At 43.2% G+C, this 11,574-nt stretch overlaps 1 protein-coding gene across 1 annotated transcript in view; it reads right to left on the bottom strand.

Annotated features, from left to right (window-relative positions):
• PAPLN (papilin, proteoglycan like sulfated glycoprotein) overlaps positions 1–4,628 on the bottom strand; it is a 66,344-nt gene extending 61,716 nt beyond the window's left edge. Inside the window, exons 1-2 of the mRNA XM_026849509.1 lie at positions 4,591–4,628; positions 4,349–4,444 (exon numbers count right to left, since the gene is read on the bottom strand). The gene's annotated coding sequence lies outside the window, so the exon portion shown is untranslated. The remainder of the gene's footprint in view (positions 1–4,348; positions 4,445–4,590) is intronic.
• Positions 4,629–11,574: the final 6,946 nt, after the last annotated feature.

The following is an 11,574-nucleotide window of genomic DNA, read 5'->3' as shown; positions in this document are numbered from 1 at the left end:
GGGGGGGCACAGAGAAGGAACACTAACTAACTAATTCTAGTCTTGATCTCAGTGTTTTTATAATCAATGATAAAACTACAATAATTTCCATCAGTGCTGGACTGAGTTCTAAGAGGAATTCTTGCTGAACTGTTCTGCCCCTGCCTGAAACTCTATGGGGAAAACAAAGCAGGCAGGCCTCCCTTTCCCCCTGGGCTGATTCCTTGCTCTCTGTGTGGCTAGTCCTGGGCTCCTGATGCCACACAGACCCTGAGCCCCTCGGGGATGGAAACAGCTTCTCTGCTTCTCCCAAACATCACCCCTCACTGAGAAGGGGGAGCTCACCGGGCAGAGATAACAATAGAGCAAAGCTTCACAGGGAAGAAGTAAGCTGGCTACATCACAGCCAACATGAAGAAAGATCCGCCTGGAACTATTCCAGCTATTCTCCATTTAAACATTCAGGCTTTTTCTCTGTTTAAACATTCAGAATTTTTCTCTCAGTACTCTCTCCACACTCCCCCCAGAGATCTCCCGCTATTCACTGTGGAGTCAAAAGTCACCTGCTCTTAGCTGAGCTTGGCACTGACTACCCCAAATGCTGATGAGGAGAGACAGGAGAAGAGAGGAAAGTTGAAAGCAAAACTTCTGGCAAGCAATTCTCACCCCCACGCCCCACATACATTTATCTCTCCTAATTCCCTGCCCATCTATACACATTACTTCTGCTTAAGAAAAGTAAATCTAGTGCCAAAAAATAGCTTTTTTTTTTTTTTTTTTAAATGTTATATTCAGCAGAGGTTTAACTCTAACATACTAAACATGGAGTCATTAAGATTTAACACTATTGAAATGGAAATTGAGACAGAAACCTTTCCAGTTCTCACACTTTACTTTGGAATTGGAAAACACCAACTGTAATAGCATTAAAAGATCCTCTGGACCAACATGCCCTTGACAGCAAGTACTTGGAAGCATGAGACTCTTCCTGATGTCTTCCAGCATCAGGCAACAAGAAAGCTAACACCCTACTAAGGACAGCATCACAGCCCTGCTGTGCAACAGAGAAAAGTCAGCAATGATACAGAGGAACAGGGGCTGTCAAGACGATGATCCTTCTTCTCCATCTCGGCAGACTCTCACAGCACAGCTCTCTCCAGTGGCTCAAGGCAGAGACAGCTCTTTCCCCAGGCTCTGTCCCTGTGCAGCCCCCCCACGGGGCATGAGAAGGTGCCCAGATCCTGGCAGCTGTTGCTGCAAGCCTATGGCTCAGATCTGACAGGGGATTCTGGAATGAGATTCCCTTTCCAGCATAATGAGGTGTTTAATCATTAACAAAGAAGCCTTCTGGGGCAGAATTCCAGCTGCACCTGAGATCTTGTCTCCACAAAGACATGTTTTTTTCCGGAACAGAGGTTTAGTCTGAGGAAGAAGGGAAAGGGTTGCTTTAAAATACCGATCCAGGGATTTTCAGTTGCAGCAGTTGAAGGTTTCTGTTTACTCTTAGATCAGGTTAGGAAATCTCTTGCTTGTCTTTCTTGCTATTTCAGAGCTGCCGGTTGAGCTTCTGCGCTTGCCGCTCCTTTGCCTCAAAGGCAAACTTGGTGTCCTGCAGCTGGGCAATGGCCTCCTTGGCCTCCTTCAGGTCCTGACAGATGTGCTCGTACTTCTCTACCAGCTCCCTGTTCTCTCGGCGCAGTTCCTGTACCACCTGGTTTACCTCCTCCGTCTGCTTGGTGCAGTGGATCTTCAGCTGCTCTACCTCAGAGAGCATGATCTCCATGTTCTTGACCAGTGACTCCAGTTTCTCTCTGGACATAGCGTCAGGATCGGTTCTATTCAGCCTGCCTAACCCAAACCCGAAGGGGACAAAGAAAGCCACCCTGTGCAACATGTACCAGGAAGCCTGGCACTCACAGTCTTGTGGTCTCTTTTTATACTCCCTCCTGCTCATCCTCCTCCCTTCCCTTTCCTTCCTCAAAGTGTCTCTAATCTTCTTTGCTCGGTTAATCTACTTATTTTTATTGCGCTGTAGAAATGTACTGAAGGGCTGACAACCCTGCAGTAACATATGTGCTGTGCAGCAAAAGCCAGAGCAATAATGAGAGTCTATGCAGCCTGCCCGTAGAAAAACAGCTTTCATCCAAAGAATTCTCTTGGGAACTCCTTGCAGTGCCCATTAAAGTACAAAGAAACCTCTTCAAGCCAGACGCCTACTCCAGTCTTGCACACCCAGTCCCAAGAGCACAGCCTGACTTTCATCTTAAATATACTGAGATAAGCAAGCTTACAGCAACATAAGCCAACTATAGGCAAAGAAGAGAATTAGCCTCAGTTTCTCTTCCTCTCCCCAAATCGTATGTTTGGGCAAGATGAAAGGAACAAACCATAAATTTCCTTTTCAGGAGAAGCTCTATCCAACAACTAACTCCACAACAGCCTGTACCCCATCTTCTGCTGAAGGAGTTCACCATGGTTATCACAATCAGTAGCAGCCAGTTACTGGGCCATGTACCACTTGAAGGTGGTTTTTGTTCTGTTAGGGATGTGCAGGCTAGAGATTTTAAACCCTGGTCCCATTCGCCTCCTGAAGCCACTTCAGGTCTATCAGTAACACTGGCCCCAGAAGTTATGCAAAAACTTCCCAGACACACACGCCACCCACAACAATCTTGAACTTCTGTTAAACACCAGCGTGAACCTGTGAGAATCAGGACTAGGACATGCTGGTGTGACAATACACTGATTACTCAGGTCACACCAGGCAGCGGGATGATAAGGGATTGAGAGAGTCTAGCCGACTTTCTGAAGTTTGACCCAGACTTTCTTATGTATCCAGTTAATTAATGCACTTGCCTAGGCAATAAGAATCATTAATTAGCCAGGGATCTGATGTGACGATATGACCCTTGAGAAATCAATTTGGCTGAAAAGAAGGTGCTGCTGCACATGACTCTCCAGGAAGGAACCCATGCAATTTAGCACTGATTGTCTGGTCAGAGAGCATAGACCACAGCAGAGACAAGAGTACAGGCTTGCCTTTGGATAACTTGCAAAGTAAGGACAGAGGAGTGTCTCCCTCCTTCCTCCTCACATCAGGAACATCTCCTCCAGGATGAGTTTGGACCTTTTCAAAAGTCCTGAGCCTTTTGTACACACTCACAGAAAGGCACAGTCTCATTTGCCATATAACACACAGACATGGATCTGTCCTTACTGTATTCGCCTCACAGAATTATATTCCAGTGCACAGCATTGCGTAACGGCCTTTATTCTTGCATGCTGCTTTGCAATTCCAGTTCCCTTAAAAAAGACCCCGAGGTAAGATCCTGTAGTTCCGTCACACACATTCAATACCAGGTTGGGAGAGAACACACGTGTTCACACGCCTAGCTCCCACAAATACATTTTTCCTCTGTTTTCCTCCACAAACGCTGCTTTTTTCAGCTATGGAGAGATTCAGACGCTTCATCCCACAACTCATTCCCCCTTTTCCCGTGCTAGGCTCAGAGAAATGAAGCTTTTTCTTCCAGTGAATTGTACATCTCCTCCAGCACTGGATGAAAACACTGCTGGACACTGGCCAAGTTCTGACAGTGTTCAAAGGCCTGGGACTTCTCACAGCTGGAGGTTAAAGAGTCTCTCACAAAGCCAGCCATCCGACTGCCTCTCACACAAGTGCACCAGTGGACCCCTCTCATGCTGGCAGATGGAGCGCTTTGCACCGCACTTTGAAATGAGCAGAAAGAGTGACATCCTTCAGATGAAAAGAGAGTGGGAGAATCTAAACATAATTAGAATATGTCCTAAAGTCCTTGAAGAAACATTTGCACTGGCTGTCAGCCCAGATCCCACGTGATGTACATGGCACTCAAATAGGCTGGAACACGTCGCAGCATTACAAAACAGCAGGTCTTCATTAGTGAGGAATCTTCCCTGTCTCCACAACTGTACGCACTGCACCCAAACATTTTAAATCAAGCAGAATTACAATGATGTATAAAGGGAGCGCCACAGAGGTCATTCACTTGGATATTAGTAATTGATACATCACCTCTCACTATCTTACTCTCAAAATTATTTAAGTTGCCTTGGATACAGACAGAATCTTGGCAACAGAAACTGGGTAAGAGACACTACTGAAATAACAATGCAAAATGAAAACAAAGAGTAGCATGAGAGGAGTTTCTAACAAAGAAAGATGGGAATCATTACTAGGCTTGGTTTGATTCAAAATATTCTTTGATGAAGTAAGAAGTAGGAATTAAAAACATGTTCATGAAAATTGCAGTGGGAGAATGATGCAAAAAAATCACTAGAAGTAAAGAAATACAGCAGTGAGACTCTAACATGAACTATAGTTTCTTACCTTTAGTCAGTGCTGGATTCTACTGCTGCAGAAGAACCTGAGGCAGAGGCAAACACTGAGAGTGAATTCATCTGGGAAAAATGCAGAACAGCATACCTGAGAAAAACAATTCAAACCACAAGAATTCAGTGCACAAGGACACACAGCAAACAGCAGTTAGGAGTGTTGGGGAAAGAGCATGTTAGAAATTTGTGACACAACACAGCAGGGGAAAATAAGAAAGTGCTGCTAGGCTGTATGACATGGAGGCACTGCACTATAGCAGATGAAATACCTTCAGCTTCTCCCTCCCTCCCTTCACCCCACTGCAGGGGAAATGTAATGTTTCGTTCTGGACATCCTGTTATACAGGGGCCAAAAAAAATGTTGATGCTTAGACAAGCATCCAGAGAAAATGCAAAAAACACTGACTCTAGGGACTGGGACCTTTAGGAAGGATTGAAAACTGCATGGCAAGATATTTCTAGGACTGTTTTGTAGTCATGCCCAGGTCCTCTGCACATTCTTGGGAAAACAGCTCAGCTGGAAGAACCCTATCTAACTATTAAGGGCCTGACTGTGCAATCATCATTTTGAAAACACCAGTGACTTCTGTGCATTCCGCAAATGGTGCCTGTCTGGTCATTTCATAGCCATATTAAATCAGGAAAACTTGGTGTTAAACCTCTCACTACAGTACATACTACCTTGAGAGACACCATCGCTAAATCTATTGGCCTTTTCCTGTGTGTTCTTCCTCTATTCCACCTTTCCTTCATGCACATGGATTTAAGATACATGAAAGCAGGAAAAGCAGAGCTAATTGAGAACAAAACAGGGGAGCAACCACTAGGAACACCCACTCCTGCTTTTGTGGATGGCAGAAAAATTGTAGAAAGTGGCACAGGTGGAAGTGAAACTTCTGGTGCTTTTCCATAATGGCTGGGAGCTACCACATCTGACAGCAATACCGTACTCAGCTATGCTGGTTTTAGCACTAGAAGCAAATGACAGTATGAAGCTGCCAAGCTGAGGATGGTTCATGTGAGACATTCTTCTGTCTTCTTCACAGGTCTCCGAGCCAAAGAGAATCAACCGTTCCTCTCACCCAGAGGCACACACAAGCCAGAAATGCAGGTTTCCTATCATGTGTGTACCTCATGCAAAAATCATACCCTTTAAATATCCATCTGAAAGAAGACCACAGGCATTCCAGTTTCTAGCTTATTTCAAACGGGTCCTGGAAACATTTGTGGAATAAATCAGTGAGCTACTTCATTCTGTCTCTGGGGTTTAACTCAGCAACACAAGGGGGACAATTTACTGGCCTAGATTTTTAAATGGGAAGAAAAAAACGCAACCCCCAACAAGAACTGCTTTTAAATAACTGCTTGGTCTAACAAAGCAAACCACTTGGTATAAACCCTGTGGAATAAGAAGTAAAGCTACAAACCACATACCTCATCTTCTCAGGCACGCAGTTATGTTGCTGTATCTATTTCTAGCTTTATCAGCCACAGACACAAATGTCCAAGGCAACATTCACAGAACTGCAGTGGGAGACAGCACTTCACTGTCTCACAGTTGCTAGTTCAGGGTTACCATCCCCAGCTAGCAATGGTCACAGTTGATTTTTTTTTTTTTTATCCATACAGTGTGTCACTAACTCCAGTGATCGTGTTAGAGCTCTCTACACTGTTTTCTCTTGCAGCCTTTTCACTTATCCGTGGTTTATCCCCAGTGGCATGTCTAGCAGCCAGTGCAGCATACGCAGGCTCTGTGCTTCATCATCTACAAAGTCCACTTGGGTAAATGCATTACGCAAACAAACTCATTACAAGATTAAGCATAAAGAGCTCTCATCTCTATAATTATAGTAAAACCATTTGAAAAAAAAAAACCAACACTAAAGACCAAGCAGTACCTGGAGGCACTGACCATTCCTGTAACAGAGAGTGGAAGACATTTGTACCCAGCTGTTCAATTTGTTTCTAATGAAAGACAAACTCCATTGCTACGTGTGTCAAAATACTCAGCACTGTGTAAGACATTGACATAATGATGATCTCATCCTGCAGAGTTTAGAGACTATTGATAAAATCTGCTTTCTCGTTAAAACATGAGATTTAATTTTAGCTACTATTGTAAATATTAATCGTATCTCATGCAATCTGGCAGAATTTGAGATGGGCATAAAACTATATGATTTACAGGTTTTGATCTAAAATACTGCACCCACCCAAAATTATGATCAAAATCTTTGACACAAATTAGAATAATACGCCTCAATATTTTAAGTGTCTACAGAGGCATTAATGAATACAGAGGTACCTTTTTCCATTCTTCCTCCATCTACTCACCAGCCAGATCAAAACACTTAAGAATTAGTTTAGCATAATACAGCTCAGTAAAGAAAAATTGGTAATTTTAACAGAGTTATCCCCAAACTGTATTGATTTTCCCTTAAGAAATCAACTGGGTAGCATAAATAGCAAACAGTGTTGCTTATATAAACTGAAAAAAAAACCTCTACTATCATTTTTTACCATCTAAGAAGAGGATGAAACAGTTCCCTCATGCCATAAAATTATTTAATATTTGTGGTGAAAAAAATTCCAAAGTGGGACAAAGCTTTGAATCCTTCAGATTAAATAAAACACTGAAAAATCTCAATTACTATTTTTAAATGTTAAGAATGTTTCAGAACAGAAGCTGTTTTAAAATAAGAACTCCGCTTTGTTCACAGTGTCAAATTGAAAAGTTTCCAGAGCCCCTCCGAACAGTAACACAAACAGTTCTGCTGGGAAGACATCTTACGCCCCACCTAACCAGTCTTCTGGTAAGAACACTACACAGGACACCTCCTGGGGACCACACGGGACAGGCTGAGGGGATTTTGTCCCCACACCAGGGTCCCTGGCCCATGTCCCATCTGGGTGGTGTTCACTGCTCCCTCCCCACAGCACCTGAAGTCAACTCTCTGAAGAGGAAGGGGAAAGAGGAAGGAAACACCTTCCCCATCCCTTAGTGCCAATGGGGACCAAGCAGCACCTTCAAAACCTGCAAGGGCAGATCAAATGCACAGGAGTCAAATGACGGTGCCAGTAACTCAGTGTGCAAGGCACCCTGAGGTATAATTACATCTGATGAAAAGGTGTAGTGGTAGCACCAGACATCAAACAAAAGTCACGAAAGAGGTAGGCAGTTGTTCAAAACAGCTAAAACGGCTATGACATTTCAGTCAAGAGAGTGTGGAAGAATTTTTTGCAGTATCTTCCCTCTAATACCAGGAACTCATCCACAGACAGAGGGATGGGAATAATAGCCAATGGTTTGTCTAATGCATCTTTCCATGTCATGTTGAACTAAGGGCTGCTGGAAAGGAGGGGAAGGAGCGAATAGCAATTACCCATGATCAAAACTTCACAGAGGGACAAACAAATATATGTTTTTTTAAAATTTATATTAAAATAAATAGCTAACCTTTGAAACATTCTTTCATTGACTCTGTCATGTGATTTGTCCTAAAGACTGAGTGCCCATCCAGCCAGAACATGCAGACTTCAGGAAAACAAACAAAAATCCTCAAACTGTTCCTGTTATTCAGCACATATGAATAATAATAATTAAAAAAAGGTTCAAACAAAAGATGCGTATTGCTTATTTGCAGGATGTGAGGTTATGTAATCCAGCACAGTAACCAGTCTACAACAAATCAACTGGCAATGGCACAGATGTCAGCAAGTACTGAAAAATTTGATCTGGTGAGAAGGAAGGTCGCTCTTAGTTCTAGATACACACGAACAAATGTTCACCTCATTTTTGGTTCAGGGTGCCAAATTCTATTATAATGATTATTTTGACATGAAATTTAAAATTCTCCCTATCTAGCTAAACTGATCTCTAAAAAAAAAGTTGAAGAATCTTGTCAGTTTTCTGCAGATTTCTCTTGACCGCCTATCGTACATTTAAGTCACCCTGAATTATCCAAATACTCCAAGGAATTTGGAATTGTTCATTGCATTAACTTTTTCAGGGACTACAGACTTTACAGCAATATATAAATACAACCCCGTGCTGTTTGGGAAGCCTCAGAGACTTTAAGGAATGGAAGCACTGAGGATGAAAGGACTTCCTCAAAAAGGATGCTACGGGAGATCCACAACAGGGGCAAGCTCCTGCCCAGAACTATCTAAACCAGTTTCATTTAACTGTGACAACAAATCACGGTACAAATGAAGACCGGCTTCCCAGGTGACTATCCTCCTACTAGCTTGTCATGAGATCTGTCCCCCAGCCAATCCTAATCAAACACCATCAAAATAGACAAGGGCACTAAACTAGCCCAGGGCAACAAGTAGCACCACCTCGGTGCTGTATCCCTAGTTCCCTTTAACATAAACAGCCTTGACAATCTTTAAATAGATTACGTACACAACAGCTTCATCTTCACAGGAAGTGGGATTAAAAGGTTTATTGCTACTATGACAACAGCCAGGTTCTGCTGTTCTTAAAATAGTTTTGAAACCTTAGCAGTGACTGGAAATGCATACATGCCTCCCCTACAGGATTCATCATGTACTAAATACAGTCCTTCAAAAGGAAATCATATTTTGTAACAGTCGACTTTTTTAAAGCCTATATTTTTATCGTGCTCTTTAATCCCTTGTTACAAGCACTAAGAATAGAAAGCAGTAGAAAAGGCACAGTGCTGTCACGTGGCTGTGCTTACAGCTTTAGAAGTGATTATTGCTGGGAGCTGGCTGCAGACACCAGGACAGGCATTGCTCTCTCACTTCTGCTCTAAGGCAGCACTTGTTTCTTGCCCCCAGACAGTAACCAGCTCCCTTGCTGAATCGGAGCACTCCGGGGACTAACCAGCCCTCTAGATGCTCTGTGCTGCCAGACACCAGACATTTTTGATCTTCTTACAACCCGCAGGTATTCTGTTGCATCGAAGTCTGAATTAATTCCTTCCTCCCAGGCAACAACTGGAAGTAGAATTTGTCACACAGTTCATTACCAAAGGGCTGATACCAAACAGGATCAGTTAGGTTTGTGCCGAGGGCGTAAGTCTGCCAATAACTAAATGGTAGCACGTCATTCTTCATTGGAGTATGCTATTCTATCAGTGATTAGGATTTTATTGTTGAGGATGGCTAAATAAACCATTGATTCAATCGAATATGCAGCCAACACATTTGATGAACATCCAGCTGTGCTCTGAGGCATTCTCCAAGTCTGTTCATGCTGACTTATACAACAAAACCAGTAAGAAGTACAATGCCTGATTCTGACAGCAGTGCTACCCGGATCAAAGTGGGTAATCCTTATCTAAAACTACTGAAATCAGGAAATTAATATGAACACAGAAATCTATTCATTACTCCAGTCAGTTTAGATTAAAGGCATATTTCAAAACAAACCCAAATCTAATCCAATTACACTGGTACTATCCATCAGCATCTCGTAACGCCAAGCTGAAATCACCTTCACGCAGCAAATCGGTCTTTAAAGAGAAGAGAACCAAGTTCAGGTTGTAAAACTCAGGAAACAATTGTTTCCTTATCCAAACCCCAGTTCTGCTAGCTCCCATTAGTGAAGGCCTGTTCTTCTCTCTATAGAGTTCACAAATTCCTGACATTTATAGACCAGAATTTTGCCTTAAACATACCTTTAATTGAGATTGCTTGGTAATTTAATACCTAGCTGCAGACCAGGCTGAATTGTCCATGAGAGCTGATGCTGTCAATAAAAGCAACTTATTTACCTACCCCCAAATGATGACAATAAAAACAGAATGAAGAAAACAATCATGTAATTAAATTAGCATATTAGAATCCTATCTCCATGTTCAGTATTTAACCTCAGTAAATTAAAATACTACTAAGATCGATGTCACGTTAGGTCCCAAGTCTCACTTTTAGAGGAGGTATTAGCTCCTAGTTGCAAAAACTATTTCTATTTCTAAAACACTTCATCATATCACACCTCAGAACTAGATCAAAATTAAGAAATCCACATATTCTGGCACAGTTTTATGGCCCTGCACTGGACTTGCTCCACTAAGTTCCATCTTACTTGTACTGGGGAGCCCAAAATTGGAGATAACACTCCAGATGTGACCTAACTGGTGCTAAGCAAAGGAACGATCAGCTCCCTTGGCCTGCTGGCAACACTCCTCCTGATGCAGCCCACGACGCTGCTGACCTTCTTTGCTGTAAGGTTGCACTGCTGGCTCATGGTCAGCTTACTGTCCACTAGGACCCCAAGGTTCTTAGCAGAGCTGCTTTCCAGCTGATCAGACCCCAGCATGTACTGCTGCCTAAGGTTACTCCTATTCTGGCACAGGGCTTTGTGTTCTCCCTTGTTAAACCTCATGAGATTCCTTTCTGACCAGTTCTCCAGCCTGCCAAGGTTCCTCTAAATGGCTGCATAGTCATCTGGTCTATCAGCCACTCCTTCCATTTTTGTGTCACCTGAAAAGCTGCTGAGAGTACACTGCACTCTGTCATCCAGATCATTAATGAAGAAGTAGCACAGCGCTGACCCCAGTGGTACCCCACTAGTGACTTGCCTCCAGCTGGACGTTGTGCTGCTGGGTCCAAGCGCTGTGCCAGTTTCCAGTCCATCTCACTATCCACTTGTCTAACCCATAACTTTGCTTGTCTACGATGATGTTATGGGAGATGGTGTGAAAAGCTTTACAAAAGTCTAAGTAAACAACACCGACTGCTCTCCCCTCATCCAGCAAGCCAGTCACCTCACTGTAGAAGGCAATGAGATTGGTCAAGCATGGATTTCCCCTTCATAAATCCATGATAGTTACCCCCAGTCATCCTCTCGAGCTTCATGTATTTGGAAGTGCTTTCTAGGATGATTTTCTCTGTCAACCTCCCAGGGACTGAGGTGTGGCTGACTGGTCTGTAGCTCCCCAATTCTTCTTTACTGCTCTTTTTGAAGATAAGAGTGAAATTTGCTCTCCTCCAGTCTGCAGGAACCTCTCCCAACTTCTACGACCATTCAAAGACAATGACACGAGCCAACTCCCTCAGCACTCATGGGTGCAAACTGTCAGGCCTCAGAGACTGAAGTATGTTCAGTTTGTTTCCATGCTCCCTAACCTGGCTTCTTCCACCAAGGTAAAGTCTACCTTGTTTCAGACTTTCCCTCTGGTCTTGCGGGTATGGGATTCCTTAAAGCTACTCTTACCAATAAAGACTGAGACAAGAAAGGCAACAAGTACC

The sequence above is a fragment of the Athene cunicularia genome, assembly GCF_003259725.1.
Source record: "Athene cunicularia isolate RWA chromosome 5 unlocalized genomic scaffold, athCun1 chr5_part1, whole genome shotgun sequence".
NCBI lineage: Eukaryota > Metazoa > Chordata > Aves > Strigiformes > Strigidae > Athene > Athene cunicularia.
Note: the sequence above shows the minus strand (reverse complement) of the source record. Positions and strands in the feature narration are given on the sequence as shown.